The sequence below is a fragment of the Pseudophryne corroboree genome, chromosome 4, assembly GCF_028390025.1.
Source record: "Pseudophryne corroboree isolate aPseCor3 chromosome 4, aPseCor3.hap2, whole genome shotgun sequence".
NCBI lineage: Eukaryota > Metazoa > Chordata > Amphibia > Anura > Myobatrachidae > Pseudophryne > Pseudophryne corroboree.
Window position 1 is genome coordinate 446,216,907 of NC_086447.1, and position 19,311 is coordinate 446,236,217.

A 19,311-nucleotide genomic window follows, 5' to 3' on the forward strand; every position below is an offset into this window, starting at 1 on the left:
ACATTTCATAGACATGGGAACACTAGTCATGAGTGTGGCTACATCTGTAGATATGGATATACAGTATACTGTATATACACACACATAGTAAACACACACACAGCAAAATATATACACACACACACATCCATAGCAAAAACATACATACAAACACACACACACACACACACACACACACTACTAACCACACATATACATACACACCCATAGCAAAAAAATACAGTATACATACACCAATAGCAAAATACATACACACCCCCATAGCAAAACCACACACATACATCCCTAGCAAAACACATACACCCATAGCAAAACACACACAGCTAAATACATACACACACAGCCAGCATTTGCATGTGTGTACAACATACTTTTCACCTCCTGGCTCCTGTAAGGCTCCTCACTGCGGCTGAGCTGATGTCTCCCAGTCCTCACTCTCCACACACACTGCTGCCGTGACTGTCTCTCCTTCCTCCCCCTTCTCCCAGCATGCAGCGGTGGCAGAGACCAGGAGTCTGGAGGAAGCTGCAGCAGCGCGGTGCCGAGATGAAGGGTGATGATGAGCTCACCCTTCTCACTTGATGGCGCTGTGCGCTCACGTCCGGCGGCTTCCTCCTGTGTTAAGGCCTGCAGCGCAGCGTGTAATGAGTCAGTGTGACTCATTACACTGCTGCCGGCTGTGGGCCCCGCAAGTTCCGCCGCTGAGCAGCGGCGATCAGGCAGCGGGAGACAGTGGAGGAAATGTGCCCCCTGCCGGTCAGGAGCCCGGCGGCAGCCGACTCCACTGCCTCCCACAGTTCCGCCCCTGGTGCCGATGCAGCCAGCAAAAAGGAATGCTTGGTATGTAAAGGCCCTATTGTAATCTCTGCTGGTTTGCTAACAGGGTAATGCTGGACTACTCCTGTTACTCCCACGGCTGGAATTGTCCTACCAGTGGTCCTCATGCCCACTGTCGAATTTATCACTGATTTGGCCGCCCCTGTGTCTACAAGAAAGTTTAATGATTTACCAGCTACATTGATTGCAATTTCTGATTCACTTCCAAGACTTGCAATCAATTTTACTGGCTGCAGATTACAGGTATGGCCACACCCCTATTGGGTATGGTGACCTCCCTGAATCCCGCTGGCAGCAACTACTTGTGAGGGAGTTAGCTGGGAACTACCAGAGGTTTGCCAATCTCTGTTTGGGGGGTATCTTTTTGTTTCCCCTGCATGTGGCTCATAACTCCGTTTCTGCGGACCTTGCTCCCAATGTCGTGTGTCGTGTCGTTGTCTAGGGGGTTGGTATGAGTTTCGTACATTCTTTACTCTACAATCTCGTGCCATGTGTCCCTGTTTATGACAAGAATAACAAGTAACCACACTTGACTTACCCACAGGGTTTGGTGATACAAACAAAGGCTGCCTTGTGGTCAGGGCCTGTATACTTACGGCCATTAACTTATCACTTTGTTGTTCCCTGTGTCTGGTGATGTTCCTATCGTGATCAATAGCAGCCTCTCTCAAAGTAGCCACAGACAGACCTCGCCAACATGGTTGTGTGGTCTGTACCCTAGTCTTCAATGACTCTTTTAAACCATCCATCAGTACCGATACTGCTACTTCTCAATGGTTTATGTTTGTTTTAATGTCCTCTATGCCTGTGTATTTTGCCATTTCTGATAATGCTCTGTGAAAATACTCTGCAGCTGTCTCTGATTCCTTCTGTTTAATGGAGAATATCTTGTTCCATCTGACTACCGCTGGGAAATATTCTTTTAACTGTAAGTTTATTCTTTTTACATTATCTTTGTTGTACACATCTGTAAGAGGTACATCCTGATCTAATCCGCAATCAGCTAAAAATTGAGTTGCGTCAACATTGGAGGGTAAACATGCTCTCAGCAATATCTGCCAGTCTTTATTGTTGGGCTCTACAGTGTTACCTAAGTCTCTGATGTATTTTTGACTGGCAACTAAATCTTTTCTAGGGTCAGGGAATTCAGACACGATGGTCCTTAATTCCATTCTGGAAAATGGGCTATACATGGCAATGTTCCTCACAGGGGTGACCCCTGTTGTGTCAGTTTTCCCATTTGGAACAGCTATTACCCTAACAGGATTAACTCTAACAACATCACTCTGTGTGGGTTCTACAGCCTGTGGTGAAATGGCTTCAGCATAGTGTATGGTGCCGTACTTACCTGTAGACACGACCTCACCTATCCCTCCGCTAGGGGCCTTTGTTACTAATCTCGTGGGTGGAGCTGTGCCTACTGTGGTCTCTGCTATGGTGGCTGCTAGAGAGAGCGCTGAAATTGTTGCCGATTCGTCTTCTTGATAACACTCCTGAGGAAAGTTCAAAACAGGGTACAACTTGCACGGGTTAATACTTGCGTTGGTTAATTGGTTAACATTATCTTTAACATTTATACAGTTGTTAAGTGTTTGTGTGTTACACCTTAGTGCGTCATTCTCCGCAACCAATTTCTCTCCTGATATGTATGGTGGCGGTGGGGCCGTGGCTATCAGTTTTCTGATTGAGCCAGATCCCGCCGCCTGAGCCAATCCTCTCTGTATGTCACCTTACTGCTGCCACAACTGCAAATAATCGTAATGTTTGATTCGTCTCTTTGTTGATTTAATGAGACATATCCTTCTCCTTAAATTCGTTAACACTTCTGTGCTGAAGCTACCTACTCTTGGGAATTTCTCCCCGTCATGTACTGTCATTCTCTCCCATTCATCACATAAAGCTTCTGTGTGACTTCCGTATTTCTCACACATTACATACCTTGCCGACCCAATTGGTCGGTTCACTGAATCAACCCGAACCGAGGTTGATCGCCCCCTACCTGAACAAGTGGCCCCCATAGTTCGAAGGTGTTGCTTTATTTAACCAACCCTTACGCAAACCAAATGTCCAAAATAGGCTGACGGTGGCGGTTTACCGAGTACCCCACTCACTCGCCCACGCCGACCAATACGACCTGATCACACCGATATGGTGCTGGCGTACTCGACCTAGGGCCCCTGCGACCTGAACCTCTATTTACTGGAACCTGTGAGGGTGCTCCGAAGAACACTTACTCTTTCCAGTAACTATTGGTTGCTGGATAGTTCCTGAGTGAGCAGCGAACTTCCCTTAAAATAAAAAAAAGTTACACAAATCACGTTAGAATGTACAAATAGCGTTTATGACCTTCGTACACAAATAGTACCGGTCAGGTTTACTAATGCACACAATTACGTGCGGTACAATCGTTTAGTACACAAGCAACTAATCTTATGTACTGAGCGACCAGTGGAATCGAAAATTTCGGCTGCGAATTCCTTCAGCCAGAGCTTATATGGCCTATATGGGTGTTGCACCAACCCTTTCTTGGTGTTGTGCCTGTGGACTGTATAGCGGACTTCCTTGTCTGCTGTACCTGAACCTGTTGGTCTGCTATGACCTCCTGGTCTGTTACAGTATGACCTCCTGGTCTGCTACACTCTAATGCTCAAATTGTATATTTAACCAGGGATGCCTCCCTAGCCACCATGTACGTCACTTACATGCATGTACCTCACGAGTACTCGACTTTTCTTGTGGTTCAACCTTAAAAATTGTAAAAACAAACACTCACTCACCGCATATACACTTTTGTTTCTATTTCTATTTCTGCGCAGAAATTTCTCTTTAGACCAGATGTGTTACAAATTAGGAGAAGGATCTATTAATTTAAAAAAAAATTTTGTGCGATTTATCGCCTGGCGTTATTTACCGCGTGGCGCTACTTATCGCGTTGAGAGGAGAGAAAAAAAAAAACTTGTGATTTGAGTTACGTGGGCGTACCCGTACGCTCCGTTGCGTAATATACGCTGCGTGCGTCGGCCCTTGGATTGCGTACGCAAGTCTCAGTCTTTTGTTAGAGACACGTGTACGCAAAGCAAAGATCCACCGTAACACAATTTATACGTTTATCAACTATAGAGCTGGCAAACAGGAGAGTGACATACGAAAATACACCAATGAAAAGGAAATGCAGATATATATGTGTGCGTGCGTGTGTACGCAAGACAGAAAAATAAACAGTTTTAAAAAGACACTATTGTTTTGTTCTTACCTCCGGTTCCCGGATTCCTTCAGCACCCTTTACTAAGAGAAGCAGACGCTTATCCAAACAGCACTACGAGGAATATGATCTCCCGCCCTTTGCTGCTGGATAATGTCTGCTGAAATTACCTAGTGCAGATATGTGAAGGACAGGGCGAGCCCCCAATTGATAAAGCTAAATATTTATCGTATATAATACCCTTTATGAGGTCTAAGAACACTGTACGCTATCTACGTATGAAGTACCGTAAGGGTACGCTAGTTGCGTAACAATCGCTTTGCCGTGATCGAGACGCTCAAGCGTCACGTTCACTCACGGCCAAGAGATCACAGGCAGGCACGTTATTGGCTGTTAACTAAAGTAATGATTCGCTATAGCGTAGCGAACGCTCGGGACCACGAGGAGATCACCAGCGGAGCTGACGCTCACTATATTAAACCTTTGTATCTAAACCATAAACAGTGTATTGTGCAGTAAAACCTTAGTGTAATGTTAGAGAGTAAATGCAACACAGTATAACCTTATTACCTTAAAAGCTGTTTGAGCGTCACCGACGCTCTGAGAATACTTAATACTATAAGAAACACACAGATACCGTGCTCAGGGTCCAACGCCTAAAATATATATTATGAATGCTATACTTGCAAAAGAGTTAAACACAATACAAGTCATACACTACAATATAACATAGACTACCTAACCAGATAACTACACAGGAAATACAATACAATACAATTTAAGGGAAAATGAGTGAGAAAGAGAAGGAGAGAGAGAGAGAGAGAGAGATTGAGAGAGATTGGCCCACAATAACAAGAAGATCAATATAGTTGCGGAGAAACACTTACGCACAAGGGGAAACGATCGCATGCGCCTCGATATCCAGCTCCCGATTATCAGCAGTGAGAACCGTTGAAGAGAGTGAACTGGATATGGTCGGCCTGCCTATTTATGCCCCACACACAATGCAATTCAATGGTCCCTACAATCTTATTGTTCATTGGACACAGGAATTCGGCTTCGCATTATAACAAAAGGTCATAGGTTGATTCATACAGGTGGGCTGTGACTATTTCCAACAGCTCAGGTGGGAGGGAAACTGGGTTTCCCGCCGCATGGGTAATAAAGTGCAAATAAAGTAAATGTTCATAAACTTCTTATGTCCATAACTATTCGCACGAGCGATTGATCTGCTTCAAACCAACACCGGAATATTTCTAATTAAATATTCTTCCGATGGATACTAAACACCACTGTATTACTCCTGTCTGACCCTTCGTATCAAACAAAGAGGGATTTCTCTGTTCATGAATATTCTATATTAACCAAACTTGCAGAATCTATCAAAGGGACCATGATCTACAAAATACATTATATAGTGAAAATATGTAATGATTGAGTCGCACGCTACGATCGCATAAACTCTACCGTAAATACGCATACCATGCGCCTGCGGGTGCCCGTGACTGTGAGTATGCGCACGTACGGGAGAGCGTACGCATGCGCAGCACGGACCTGTGTGAGGTGCAAATATGGTAGTGTGCATAGAGATATTTTTCTGACTTTGACAAGTCCTTTCGGCTTCAGAAAAGCAAGCGGGTCAAAGGCGCTTCCTTTCTGCACAGAGACAAGGGAAGAAGGAAAAAGCTGCACCAGTCAGCCAGTTCCAGGATCAAATATCTTCCCTCGCTTCCTCTGAGTCCACCGCATGACGCTGGGGCTCCACAGGTGGAAACAGGTGCGGTGGGGGCGCGTCTCGGGAACTGCAGGGATCAGTGGGCTTGCCCACAGGTGGATTCCTAGGTTCTGCAAGTAGTATCACAGGGATACAGGCTGGAGTTCGAGACGACTCCCCCTCGCCGTTGCCTCACATCAGCCTTGCCTGCTGCCCTCGGAGAAAGGTAGTACTGGCGGCAATTCACAAGCTGTGCTTCCAGCAGGTGAAATCAAAATACCCCTCTTTCAACAAGACCGGGGTTACTATTCCAAAATGTTGTGGTACCGAAACCAGACGGTTCGGTGAGACCCATTCTAAAATTGAAATCCTTGAACACTTATATACGAAGGTTCAAGTTCAAAATGGAATCGCTCAGGGCGATTATTGCAAGCCTGGAAAATTTCAGGGTATCACTGGACATCAAGGATACTTACCTGCATGTCCCTATTTACCCTCATCACCAGGTGTACCTAAAAATTGTGGTACAGGATTGTCATTACCAATTCCAGACGTTGCCGTTGGTCTGTCCCCGGCACCGAGGGTATTTACCAAGGTAATGGCCGAAGTACTTATCCCGTACTTGGACGATCTCCTTATAAAGGCGAGGTCCAGGGAACAGTTGTTCGTCGGAGTAGCACTATCTCGGGAAGTGCTACAACAGCACGGCTGGATTCTGAATATTCCAAAGTCACAGCTGGTTCCTACGACGCGTCTACTGTTCCTGGGTATGGTTCTGGACACAGAAATACAAATACAGGTATCGGTGCATCTATGCACGCGAGCCTTGGGTAAAGATGGTAGCTTCTTACGAAGAATTTCCATTCGCCAAGTCCCATGCAAGGATCTTCCAGTGGGATCTGTTGGACAAGTGGTCCGGGTCGCATTCTCAGATGCATCGGCGGATAACCCGGTCTCCAAGGGCCAGGGTGTCGCTGTGGTAGTGACTGCACATCTTCTAGGGAGCCGCAGATTCGGCATACAGGACTGGGTCCTGGTGACCACGGATGCCAGCCTTCAAGGCTGGGGGGCAGTCACACAGGGAAGAAACTTCCAAGGCCTATGGAAAAGTCAGGAGACTTCCCTACACATAAATGTTCTGGAACTTTGGGCCATTTACAATGCCCTAAGTCAGGCTAGACCCCTGCTTCAACACCGGCCAGTGCTGATCCAGTCAGACAACATCACGGCGGTCGCTCATGTAAACCGACAGGGCGGCACAAGAAGCAGGATGGCGATGGCAGAAGCCACAAGGATTCTCCGATGGGCGGAAAATCATGTGTTAACACTGTCAGCAGTGTTCATTCCCGGAGTGGACGACTGGGAAGCAGATCTTCTCAGCGGACACGACCTCCACCCGGGAGAGTGGGGATTTCATCCAGAAGTCTTCCAAAGGATTGTACACCATTGGGAAAGGCCACAGGTGGACATGATGGCATCCCGCCTCAACAAAAAGCTATAAAAGATATTGCGCCAGGTCAAAGGACCCTCAGGCGATAGCTGTGGACGCTCTGGTAACACCGTGGGTGTACCAGTCGGTTTATGTGTTCCTCCCTCTGCCTCTCATACAAAAGGTACTGAGAATAATAGGAAGGCGAGGAGTAAGAACGATACTCGTGGTTCCGGATTGGCCAAGAAGAGCTTGGTACCCAGAACTTCAGGAAATTATATCAGAGGACCCATGGCCTCTGCCGCTCAGACAGGACCTGCGGCAGCAGGGGCCCTGTCTGTTCCAAGACTTACCGCGGATACGTTTTGACGGCATGGCGGTTGAACGCCGGATCCTAAAGGAAAAGGGCATTCCGGAGGAAGTCATTCCTACGCTGATTCAAGCCAGGAAAGATGTAACTGCAAAACATTATCACCGCATATGGCGAAAATATGTTGCTTGGTGTGAGGCCAAAAAGGCCCCAACAGAGGAATTTCAACTAGGTCGATTTCTGCATTTCCTACAAGCAGGAGTGTCTATGGGCCTAAAATTAGGCTCCATTAAGGTACAGATCTCGGCTCTGTCGATTTTCTTCCAAAAAGAACTAGCTTCAGTTCCTGAAGTTCAGACATTGTAAAAGGAGTGCTGCATATTCAGCCCCCGGTTGTGCCTCCAGTGGCACCTTGGGTTCTCAACGTGGTGTTGAGTTTCTTAAAATCACATTGGTGTGAGCCACTAAAAACCGTGGATCTAAAATATCTCACGCGGAAAGTGGTCATGTTATTGGCCTTGGCTTCGGCCAGGCGTGTATCAGAATTGGCGGGCTTTGTCATATAAAAGTCCTTATCTGATTTTCCATATGGATAGGGCAGAATTGAGGACTCGTCCCCAGTTTCTCCCTAAGGTGATATCAGCTTTTCACTTGAACCAACCTATTATAGTGCCTGCGGCTACTAGGGACTTGGAGGATTCCAAGTTACTGGACGTAGTCAGGGCCTTGAAAAATTATGTTTCCAGGACGGCTAGAGTCAGGAGAACTGACTCGCTGTTTATCCTGTATGCACCCAGCAAACTGGGTGCTCCTGCTTCTAAGCAGACTATTGCTCGCTGGATTTGTATTACAATTCAGCTGGCGCATTCTGCGGCTGGACTACCGCAGCCAAAATCTGTAAAAGCCCATTCCACAAGGAAGGTGGGCTCATCTTGGGCAGCTGCCCGAGGGGTCTCGGCTTTCCAACTTTGCCGAGCTGCAATTTGGTCAGGGGCAAACACGTTTGCTAAATTCTATAAAATTGATACCCTGGCTGAGGAGGACCTGGAGTTCTCTCATTCGGTGCTGCAGTCATCCGCACTCTCCCGCCCGTTTGGGAGCTTTGGTATAATCCCCATGGTCCTTACGGAGTTCCCAGCATCCACTAGGACGTCAGAGAAAATAAGATTTTACTCACCGGTAAATCTATTTCTCGTAGTCCGTAGTGGATGCTGGGCGCCCATCCCAAGTGTGGATTGTCTGCAATACTTGTATATAGTTATTGCCTAACTAAAGGGTTATTGTTGAGCCATCTGTTGAGAGGCTCAGTTATATTCATACTGTTAACTGGGTATAGTATCACGAGTTATACGGTGTGATTGGTGTGGCTGGTATGAGTCTTACCCGGGATTCAAAATCCTTCCTTATTATGTCAGCTCGTCCGGGCACAGTGTCCTAACTGAGGCTTGGAGGAGGGTCATAGTGGGAGGAGCCAGTGCACACCAGGTGACCTAAAGCTTTCTTTAGTTGTGCCCAGTCTCCTGCGGAGCCGCTATTCCCCATGGTCCTTACGGAGTTCCCAGCATCCACTACGGACTACGAGAAATAGATTTACCGGTGAGTAAAATCTTATTATCCATACACTGCCGCTCTCATACATCCATATATCTGTACACTGCCACTCCCATACATCCATATATCTGTACACTGCCGCTCTCATACATCCATATATCTGTACACTGCTGCTCTCATACATCCATACACGGCCACTCTCATACATTCATATATCTGTACACTGTCGCTCTCATACATCCATATATCCATACACTGCCGCTCTCATACATCCATATATCCGTACACTGCCGCCCTCATACATCCATATACTGCCGCTCTCATACATCCATATATCCGTACACTGCCGCTCTCATACATCCATATATCCGTACACTGCCGCTCTCATACATCCATAAATCCGTACACTGCCGCTCTCATACATCCATATATCCGTACACTGCCGCTCTCATAAATCCATATATCTGTACACTGCCGCTCTCATACATCCATATATCTGTACAGTGCCGCTCTCATTCATCCATATATCCATACACTGACGCTCTCATACATCCATATATCCGTACACTGCATTTCTCATACATCCACACACTGCCGCTCTCATACATCCATATATCCGTACACTGCCGCTCTCATACATCCATATATCCGTACACTGCCGCTCTCATACATCCATATATCCGTACACTGCCACTCTCATACATCCATATATCCGTACACTGCCACTCTCATACATCCATACACGGCCACTCTCATACATCCATATACGGCCGCTCTCATACATCCATATATCCGTACACTGCCGCTCTCATACATCCATACACGGCCGCTCTCATACATCCATATATCCATACACGGCCGCTCTCATACATCCATATATCCGTACACTGCATCTCTCATACATCCACACACTGCCGCTCTCATACATCCATATATCCAATACACTGCCGCTCTCATACATCCATACACTGCCGCTCTCATACATCCATATATCCATACACTGCCGCTCTCATACATACACATAATATATTCACTTTGTTGCGCTCGCCATGCCCCACCCCTATAAAACAGTAAAGGTGTATTGCCAACATAAAACACACACCCACACACAGACTGACCACCCCCTTAAAGACAGACACACACAAACAAACAAACACATGCACACAGTCAGAATGTATATTACACACACAGATTGCCCCCCTCACACACCCACTGGCACTCACTCAGACTACAGACAGATAACACACACTCCAACTACAGAACACACTTACTGCAGATTATCTGCTCCCACACCCAGTAAGGCACCTGCTGCCATGGACATCAACCCGAGTCATAAAAAAAAGCTCCTTCCATGCCAGCACTCCTGACCTGCACCCGATCTCCTGACAGTAAACTGTAGCGAGGCCGTAAGCTGCTGGGAGACGTTGCCTGTTCACTTGCACCTCCTCTTCTCCGGGAGGCGGGAGCTCGGCAGCTGCTGTATATTGATATAGTGGGGGGGGAGAGAGAGACTATCGCTCTGCGCCGCATTCCTCCTCCGCCGCTCTGATGGGTCGCTGGGTGACTCGCTGCCGGTTCCACAGTGACACATCCAAACATCTGCCTGGCCGCACTCACACCGCACTAGCAGCGGGGCCGGGGAGCCGCCCATGCACTACAGATACCTCTCATCACCCATCAGCCAGAGAGGTAGTCTGCACTCCTGTGCCAGCAATGCACACCCCTCCCCTCCCGGGTAAGAGCACACGCGACGGGGGCGCGCGGGGGGGAATATTACACCACCGCACAGGGCGCCCGGTGTATAAATGAGCCGCCAGCGCCGCTCACTTACTGCCCCTCCCCCCCCCCGTATACCTTATTGCTGGCCAAGCGGCAGTCTAAAGAGGGGACCGGCAGAGGTTCTGGCTGCGAGGAGGATGGCAGGTCAGATGTCCGCTTCTGTGCAGATCGAAATCTTCAAAGTCAGCCATATTTGTACACCCATTTGAAGCTACTCTTTGTACACCCCCTGCTGGCGGCCACTGCGCAGCCGCAACAAATTGAAAAGCCCTATCTTTATAATGGGGCATATTTTACTTAATTTAAAAAAAACTATAACTTTCTGAAAAACCACAACCCCAAAAGGCACTACACTGGGACAAGATCAATCTAATAAAACAAACCCCAAGTCTTATTCGTTTTTTTATTATTTTGCCCTGAAATTTGGCATGCAGCAGCGGGTGACAATTCTACGCGTCCATGCCAAATTTCAGCTCAGTCTGTCCAATCGCTTTTGAGGTGTAGCCCCTCAAACACCATGCCCCCATCTCAGAAGTTCCCTATGGGAGAATTCCGTTTGTTCGATTCAGCCTTAATATAAGGGCACGACCGTGCCCTTATAATCTATCTATCTATCTATCTATATATATCTATATATATATATATATATATATATATATACATACACACACCCACACATACATACATACATACATACATACATACACACACACACACACACACACACACACACACACACACACACACACACACACACACACACACACACACACACACACACACTAGTCCAGTGCAGTTTTAATGTGCTTATAATAATCTCTGCCTTGCCTGTGACTGTGTGTGCCTGTATTTGCTGTATGGTTTCACTCTCATGTGTATCCCATCTAAAGAAGCTATCACGATATTCTGTACCCGAAAAGACTAGGTGCGCCAGGGTCCTCTAATATAGTGTACACAGTACTTATCATTATATGGATAAGTTACTGTGTTAGTCACGTACAACTGGGATTTAGTTCACAAGTTTGTGTACTCTTACGCAGGTGTGTACTTTGTCCGCAGATTGTGTACTCTGTCTGGCTTCATCGTACTGTTAGCCTGATTGTTGCTTTATTACAACTGTAACCATCCTTTACCCTTAGTTGATGTCATTGTCAGATGGGTGGTTATGGCAATATAGAGTACCTCCACCCAAGCTAAATTTCTAGGCTACTTGGGTAAGCCTAAATCACATATACTCATATACTTGAATGGAAGGAGTATTAAACTAATATGGCGTATAGACAGTAAAATCAAATTACACACATACAGTAGGTTTAATTACCTTCCCTTTCTTTTTCAGGTCATCAACTTCGTCAACTTCCAAATGAAAGCTTCATCGGTAAGTATAATGTTAATTCAAGAAGAGTTTTATTAAAATCAGCAAAATTAGTACAGTGAGATCAGTTTACAATTTAAATGTAAGAATATTCCTTCACTGCATTCCCTTTTGCTTCCTTAACAGAGTATATTTGCATGCATTACAAAAAATATATAAAAAATATACTGTATTACTAAAAACACACTGTAGAATGTATTGGCAAGTACCTGAATACCCGGGTATTTTAGTCAGCATTAGTGATGAGCGGGAACCCCCCCGAACTTCACCCATTTTACACGGGTCCGAGGCAGACTCGGATCCTCCCGCCTTGCTCGGTTAACCCGAGCGCGCCCGAACGTCATCATCCCGCGGTCGGATTCTCGCGAGATTCGTATTCTATATAAGGAGCCGCGCGTCGCCGCCATTTTTCACTCGTACATTGGAGATGATCGTGAGAGGACGTGGCTGGCGTCCTCTCAGTTTCTATGTTCAGTGGGCTGCAAATTGTGCTGCAAATATCTGTGCTCAGTGTGCTGCAAATATCTGTGCTCAGTGTGCTGCAAGTGCAAATATCTACGTTCTCTGCCTGAAAAACGCCCCATATCTGACTGTGCTCAGTGTGCTGCAAATATCTGTGCTCAGTGTGCTAATTGCTTTATTGTGGGGACTGGGGACCAGCAGTATTATATAGTAGGAGGACAGTGCAGAGTTTTGCTGACCAGTGACCACCAGTATTATACGTTCTCTGCCTGAAAAACGCTCCATATCTGTGCTGCATTGTAGTATATAGTAGGAGGACAGTGCAGAATTTTTCTGACCACCAGTATAACTATATATATATAGCAGTAAGGTACAGTAGTCCACTGCTCTACCTACCTCTGTGTCGTCAAGTATACTATCCATCCATACCTGTGGTGCATTTCAGTTTTGCACAGTTTGCTGACCACCAGTATATACTATATAGCAGTACGGTACAGAAGGCTACTGCTCTACCTACCTCTGTGTCGTCAAGTATACTATCCATCCATACCTGTGGTGCATTTCAGTTTTGCACAGTTTGCTGACCACCAGTATAACTATATATATATAGCAGTACGGTACAGTAGTCCACTGCTCTACCTACCTCTGTGTCGTCAAGTATACTATCCATCCATACCTGTGGGGCATTTCAGTTTTGCACAGTTTGCTGACCACCAGTATATACTAAATAGCAGTACGGTACAGTAGTCCACTGCTCTACCTACCTCTGTGTCGTCAAGTATACTATCCATCCATACCTGTGGTGCATTTCAGTTGTATATATAGTAGTAGGCCATTGCTATTGATATATTACTGGCATATAATTCCACACATTAAAAAATGGAGAACAAAAATGTAGAGGGTAAAATAGGGAAAGATCAAGATCCACTTCCACCTCATACTGAAGCTGCTGCCACTAGTCATGGCCGAGACGATGAAATGCCATCAACGTCGTCTGTCAAGGCCAATGCCCAATGTCATAGTAGAGAGCATGTAAAATCCAAAAAAATAAAGCTCAGTAAAATGACCCAAAAATCTAAATCAAAATCGTCTGAGGAGAAGCGTAAACTTGCCAATGTGCCATTTACGACACGGAGTGGCAAGGCTAGTGGTTCAGCTTCACCTGAGGATGGAAGCACTCATCCTCCTGCTAGAAAACTTAAAAGAGTTAAGATGGCAAAAGCACAGCAAAGAACTGTGCGTTCTTCTAAATCACAAATCCCCAAGGAGAGTCCAATTGTGTCGGTTGCGATGCCTGACCTTCCCAGCACTGGACGGGAAGAGGTTGCGCCTTCCACCATTTGCATGCCCCCCTGCAAGTGCTGGAAGGAGCACCAGCAGTCCAGTTCCTGATAGTCAAATTGAAGATGTCACTGTTGAAGTACGCCAGGATGAGGATATGGGTGTTGCTGGCGCTGAGGAGGAAATTGACAAGGAGGATTCTGATGGTGAGGTGGTTTGTTTAAGTCAGGCACCCGGGGAGACACCTGTTGTCCGTGGGACGAATATGGCCATTGACATGCCTGGTCAAAATACAAAAAAAAAAAATCACCTCTTCGGTGTGGAATTATTTCAACAGAAATGCGGACAACTGGTGTCAAGCCGTGTGTTGCCTTTGTCAAGCTGTAATAAGTAGGGGTAAGGACGTTAACCACCTAGGAACATCCTCCCTTATAAGTCACCTGGACCGCATTCATCAGAAGTCAGTGACAAGTTCAAAAACTTTGGATGACAGTGGAAGCAGTCCACTGACCACTAAATCCCTTCCTCTTGTATCCAAGCTCCTGCAAACCACACCACCAACTCCCTCAGTGTCAATTTCCTCCTTACACAGGAAAGCCAATAGTCCTGCAGGCCATGTCACTGTCAAGTCTGACGAGTCCTCTCCTGCCTGGGATTCCTCCGATGCATCCTTGAGTGTAACGCTGGCGCTGCTGTTGTTGCTGCTGGGAGTCGATCGTCATCCCAGAGGGGAAGTCGGAAGACCACTTGTACTACTTCCAGTAAGCAATTGACTGTCCAACAGTCCTTTGCGAGGAAGATTAAATATCACAGCAGTCATCCTGCTGCAAAGTGGATAACTCAGGCCTTGGCAGCCTGGGTGGTGAGAAACGTGTTTCCGGTATCCACCGTTAATTCACAGGGAACTAGAAACTTGATTGAGGTACTGTGTCCCCGGTACCAAATACCATCTAGGTTCCATTTCTCTAGGCAAGCGATACCAAAAATGTACACAGACGTCAGAAAAAGAGTCACCAGTGTCCTAAAAAATGCAGTTGTACCCAATGTCCACTTAACCACGGACATGTGGACAAGTGGAGCAGGGCAGACTCAGAACTATATGACTGTGACAGCCCACTGGGTAGATGTATTGCCTCCCGCAGCAAGAACAGCAGCACTAGTAGCAGCATCTCGCAAACGCCAACTCGTTCCTAGGCAGGCTACGCTTTGTATCACCGCTTTCCATAAGAGGCACACAAATGACAACCTCTTACGGAAACTGAGGAACATCATCGCAGAATGGCTTACCCCAATTGGACTCTCCTGGGGATTTGTGACATCGGACAACGCCATTAATATTTTGCGTGCATTACATCTGGGCAAATTCCAGCACGTCCCATGTTTTGCACATACATTGAATTTGGTGGTGCAGAATTATTTAAAAAATGACAGGGGCGTGCAAGAGATGCTTTCGGTGGCCCGAAGAATTGCGGCCCACTTTCGGCATTCAGCCACCGCGTGCCGAAGACTGGAGCACCAGCAAACAGTCCTGAACCTGCCCTGCCATCATCTGAAGCAAGAGGTGGTAACGAGGTGGAATTCAACCCTCTATATGCTTCAGAGGATGGAGGAGCAGGAAAAGGCCATTCAAGCCTATACATCTGCCTACGATATAGGCAAAGGAGGGGGAATGCACCTGACTCAAGCGCAGTGGAGAATGATTTCAACGTTGTGCAAGGTTCTGCAACCCTTTGAACTTGCCACACGTGAAGTCAGTTCAGACACTGCCAGCCTGAGTCAGGTCATTCCCCTCATCAGGCTTTTGCAGAAGAAGCTGGAGACATTGAAGGAGGAGCTAAAACAGAGCGATTCCGCTAGGCATGTGGGACTTGTGGATGGAGCCCTTAATTCGCTTAACCAGGATTCACGGGTGGTCAATCTGTTGAAATCAGAGCACTACATTTTGGCCACCGTGCTCGATCCTAGATTTAAAACCTACGTTGTATCTCTCTTTCCGGCAGACACAAGTCTGCAGAGGTTCAAAGACCTGCTGGTGAGAAAATTGTCAAGTCAAGCGGAACGTGACCCGTCAACAGCTCCTCCTTCACATTCTCCCGCAACTGGGGGTGCGAGGAAAAGGCTAAGAATTCCGAGCCCACCCGCTGGCGGTGATGTAGGGCAGTCTGGAGCGAGTGCTGACATCTGTTCCGGACTGAAGGACCTGCCAACGATTACTTACATGTCGTCTACTGTCACTGCATATGATTCTGTCACCATTGAAAGAATGGTGGAGGATTATATGAGTGACCGCATCCAAGTAGGCACATCAGACAGTCCATACGTATACTGGCAGGAAAAAGAGGCAATTTGGAGGCCCTTGCACAAACTGGCTTTATTTTACCTAAGTTGCCCCCCCTCCAGTGTGTACTCCGAAAGAGTGTTTAGTGCAGCCGCTCACCTTGTCAGCAATCGGCGTACGAGGTTACTTCCAGAAAATGTGGATAAAATTATAATCAATTCCTCCGTGGAGACATTCACCAGCAATTGCCTCCAGAAAGTACACAGGGACCTGAGATGGTGGATTCCAGTGGGGACAAATTAATAATCTGTGAGGAGGGGGATGTACCCAGTGAAAGGGGTGAGGAATCGGACGATGAGGAGGAGATGGACATCTTGCCTCTGTAGAGCCAGTTTGTGCAAGGAGATATTGATTGCTTCTTTTTTGGTGGGGGCCCAAACCAACCAACCAGTCATTTCAGTCACAGTTGTGTGGCAGAACCTGTTGCTGAAATGATGGGTTTGTTAAAGTGTGCATGTCCTGTTTATACAACATAAGGGTGGGTGGGAGGGCCCAAGGACAATTCCATCTTGCACCTCTTTTTTCTTTCATTTTTCTTTGCATCATGTGCTGTTTGGGGACTATTTTTTTGAAGTGCCATCCTGCCTGACACTGCAGTGCCACTCCTAGATGGGCCAGGTGTTTGTGTCGGCCACTTGGGTCGCTTAGCTTAGTCATCCAGCGACCTCGGTGCAAATTTTAGGACTAAAAATAATATTGTGAGGTGTTCAGAATAGACTGGAAATTAGTGGAAATTATGGTTATTGAGGTTAATAATACTATGGGATCAAAATGACCCCCAAATTCTATGATTTAAGCTGTTTTTGAGGGTTTTTTGTAAAAAAACACCCGAATCCAAAACACACCCGAATCCGACAAAAAATTTTCAGGGAGGTTTTGCCAAAACGCGTCCGAATCCAAAACACGGCCGCGGAACCGAATCCAAAACCCGAAAAATTTCCGGTGCACATGAGTGCACCGGAGTTTTACCAGTAAACACGTATCTAACTACAGTACCAACATTGGTACTATATATCCTTGTATCCATGTCCTCTGAATTTATTAGAGGGCAATTAGTGCAGTTTAAGTTTGTTTCCTCTCTGTAGCTTATTCCTTTTCCATAAGCTACTGTAAGTCTAGAGGATATGGATATTCCGTCAGTCACTGTTACTTGAGTATGTAAGTAAGGAAAGCCTTTCGTTATACTGTGGCATTACACATAGTACCAAATCTATAGTTGGTAGTTTATTAGTTTGTTGCCACACTAGCTATAAATTGTTATACTGATACATTCGCCAGTTCTCCAACAAAATAAATATAAATAATACAGTCACCTTAATGTTTGCTGTAATATTTGTTGCCCATTCCTGGCGGCTCGCAGGGGATATTATAATTAGAGATGAGCGGATTCGGTTTTACTCGGTTTTACTCGGTTCTCAAAACCGAATCTTATTGGCTCACTGATGTCACGTGTTTTGGATAGCCAATAAGATTCGGTTTTGAGAACCGAGTAAAACCGAGTAAAACCGAATCCGCTCATCACTAATTATAATATGGTGGTAATTGGTAAGTTTGATCTGGTAAATCTTCTCTCCCTGGCACTATAGCTGAATTGGATCACTAAGCTCCCCCAGCCTCTTGCTGGCGTGAAGACTCACTAGCAGATGTACTCTGGTCCTCTCGCAGTATGACAGTTACTGTGCCAGTTATGCGCTGCCTGCGTATGTCTATGTCTTATCTAGCTGCTGCTCCCCTTTTCCTGCTTAACACCGTAGGATATGTGGATTGTATCAATGCGGGCTATGCAGGCTTCTGTCAATGCTGTGCCTGAGCTGGTGCGGAGCTGCTGTCACTGGCCTGGGCTATCAGCTGTGACCAGCATACACTGTACTATTGTACTGTACTCACACAAGAGGCAGGTTGCTGGCGCTGTCACTCAGAGGAGGAGCCGCAGCTCAGGGAGCACGTCAATCTGACAGTCTCCGCCCTGAGTCTTCCTCTCCGTGGCGTCCCTGCCTCTCTTCGTCCTCCGCCTTTGCTGTTTTTTGCTGTGGCAGCTCAGCTGCTGGCTGGCTGTATGCGTCCCCTTTGTGCCGCTCGATACGCTCCGGGTCCGAACACCGCACCGCTCCTATCGGGTAAGTAAGTCAGCATGAGTTTCTGTGAGTCGGGGTCAGATGCCTCCTGGTCCTGCACAACAATCTCCTCCGTCCCGATCCTGATCCTCTCCTAGCTCCAACTGACACAGCACACCACCGGGCTCTCCTCCCTGCAGCACTATATATCCCCTCTCCTCCAGTAACTGCCAACTGCTCCTCTCGCGGGTGCCTGCCCAGGGCTCGTGGTACCTTTTTCTTGAACCTTCTATTCACGTGCATAAATAGTCCCTTCAATTCATGCTAATGCATTTATCGCTTTATAGTTCATGCAATAAATAAATACTATACATACAATAAAGTATATACACACACACACACACACACACACACACAATCCCTATGTAGGGTTACACAATGTCTAACAATAGGGGCAGTAAAGCTCTGGAGGCTCCTGTAATGTGCAAGGTATGCTCCAGAGGTTTACCTGAGGGGGAAATATTCGGGGTAATTCGGAGTTGATCGCAGCAGGAACTTTGTTAGCAGTTGGGCAAAACCATGTGCACTGCAGGGGAGGCCGCTGTAACATGTGCAGAGAGAGTTAGATTTGGGTGGGTTATTTTGTTTCTGTGCAGGGTAAATACTGGCTGTTTTATTTTTACACTGCAATTTAGATTGCAGATTGAACACACCCCACCCAAATGTTACATCTGCCTCCCCTGCAGTGCACATGGTTTTGCCCAACTGCTAACAAAGTTCCTGCTGCGATCAACTCAGAATTACCCCCATTGTGTGATGGTCTCTGTACTAAATGTCCTATACCTTCCAGTCAGCCTGCAGCTCCTGTGACTACCATGGAGCCACCATGGGCTATGTTCAATACCCTCCTATGGACTCTGGTGGTCCGTTAACCCTCCCCTATGGGACTTCTGGTGCCACTGCCACCAGAAAGGGTCCC

General features: G+C 46.6%; 1 long non-coding RNA gene across 1 annotated transcript in view; it reads left to right on the top strand.

Annotated features, from left to right (window-relative positions):
• LOC134909733 (uncharacterized) overlaps nucleotides 1-19,311 on the top strand; it is a 108,078-nt gene that overhangs the window by 72,334 nt on the left and 16,433 nt on the right. The window contains exon 3 of the long non-coding RNA XR_010176013.1: nucleotides 12,162-12,200. This is a non-coding gene — a long non-coding RNA (uncharacterized LOC134909733). The remainder of the gene's footprint in view (nucleotides 1-12,161; nucleotides 12,201-19,311) is intronic.